The following is a 2,008-nucleotide window of genomic DNA, read 5'->3' on the forward strand; positions in this document are numbered from 1 at the left end:
ACAGTAATAAGTAGTAAGATGACTTTAATTATTCTTACAGTAGTAAGATGACTTTAATTATTCAGGATAAATACTGAGGAGTGGTATAGTTGAGTCATGTGGTGCTTCCATGCCCAATCTTTTGAGGAAATTCCATACTAATTTCCATGGTGGTTGTACTAATTTACAATCCAACCAACAGTTAGAATTGTTCTTTTTTCTCTACATCCTCTCCAGGACTTAGAGAGGATGTAGATAAAAAAGAACAATTTTTTTATATAAAAAATGTAAATGTTTTTAATAAATATATAAAATAATATATAAATATATATTATTCTTTTTTAATATTTTATTTTTTATTAATTTATTTTATTAATTTTTTATTAATTTATTTTTATGTGGTGCTGAGGATCGAACCCAGGGCCTCTCACGTGCTAGGCGAGCACTCTACCACTGAGCCACAACCCCAGCCCCTTGTTTATATTCTTGATTGTCAGAGTCTGTAAACAAGTCAAAATAACACCTGGCATTTTGCCAGGGGAATGTTAGAGTTCGTAAACAAGTCTGGATGGTGCCTGGCAAAATGCCAGAGGGTGTGGTTTGAGAAGTAACAAAAGCAAGCCATTAAGTGTGGAGATTCCTTATTGGTTGACTGATGTATCTAGTTTATGCTAATTAGATAAGCTGTGTGGAATGTATAAATACTGCTCCTGTCCTGCAATAAACGGCTTCCACTCCTGCTGTATCAATCTACACAAGTTGTTCGTCACCCCCTGGTTATTTTGCTGCAGCCAGACAGACTGTGGCAGATGGTGGCCCGTACGGGGAGCCCAGGGACACTCGGGGGTAAGTGACGAAAAAAAGCTGCCCGTCCATAGATAGGACAGGAGCAAATCTGCTCGTCCCTAGGCAGATAGGATGAGAGGAAAAATGGCCATTTCGAGAAAATGGAGAAGATTGATGCAGTATGTTTGTGTCTTGTTTTGTCTCAGTGTATTGTATTGTCTTTGTGATGAATATATGGAAGGGGTGAGAAGTAAATTACTAAGGGAAGAAGGCACCCCAGTGGAACCAAGAATAGTTAGGGCATGTGTTGATAAGAGCCCAGGAACTCTAGTCAGAAAGAAAAAGAAAGTTCAGAAGAAGAAGGATTATCAGGAAAAAAGTTGCAGCAAAAGGCTATTACTGAATACTTTTCGTTACCGGAGGGTGCGTGAAGCGGAGAGGCGGCTGCTGAGTGTGCAAGCCGGTCACAGCGCAGCAAGGATTTTCCAAGAGGCGGTGGCGACTGGCCCTTCCCCGCCTCCTGGCCAGGGAGCTGGCTCTTCCACTGCCTCGAGCCCAAATCTAGACCTGACCTGGAGGCACAGTCTCGCAGGCTCTTGCTCCCTGTGCCCAGTAGCAGTTTGAGTCCGGGACACTCCCCAGGGCCATCTGGGGCTGCCCGGGATGCTACAGCCAGCAGAAGACGCTACCAGCGTCCCTGATGTTTGGTCATTTTCAATGCCAATAACTAAGCTACAATGGTTCTCCCACACCTGGAAGCTGATGTGTAATGAGCACTATTAAGGCATATTTCAAATGTAAAAAACCTTGAGATAATGTACTAAATTGTTCAGAAGGTTGTTTTCTTAGTAGAATGCTACAGGATTTTCTTTAACATCATTGCTGGAGTTCCTGCCTTCGTCCCAGTGCCGGTAAAGACCAAGGTGGAACAATTTCCAGTGTTGCTGAGAACAGGACGAAACTTAGGCTGAGGAATGGACAAGACTTTGGATCAAGCTAGCTGCCTGCAGAACTTACCTGGACTGTGATTTAAGCTAGCTGCCTGCAGAACTTACCTGGACTGTGATTTACCTGAACTGTGAGTTAATCTACACTGCTTCACCTGGACTGAGACAACAAACTGTAATCTATAACAAATTGTAACTCGGTATCTTTGCTAACAGTGTCATTGCTGGTATAATTTTTCCAAGGGCTTCTTGCATGGAGCCATCAAATGGCTTGGTATTGTGGCATTTTGTATCCT

At 42.5% G+C, this 2,008-nt stretch overlaps 1 non-coding gene across 1 annotated transcript; it reads right to left on the reverse strand.

Moving 5' to 3' along the window:
• Positions 1-375: 375 nt before the first annotated feature.
• Positions 376-448, reverse strand: Trnaa-agc (transfer RNA alanine (anticodon AGC)). The gene has a single exon. It is a non-coding gene; the product is annotated as a tRNA-Ala (tRNA).
• Between the last annotated feature and the right edge of the window lie 1,560 nt (positions 449-2,008).

The sequence above is a fragment of the Marmota monax genome, unplaced genomic scaffold, assembly GCF_021218885.2.
Source record: "Marmota monax isolate L192 unplaced genomic scaffold, Marmota_monax_Labrador192_F-V1.1 WCK01_AAM20220418_F8-fsc00193, whole genome shotgun sequence".
Lineage (NCBI taxonomy): Eukaryota > Metazoa > Chordata > Mammalia > Rodentia > Sciuridae > Marmota > Marmota monax.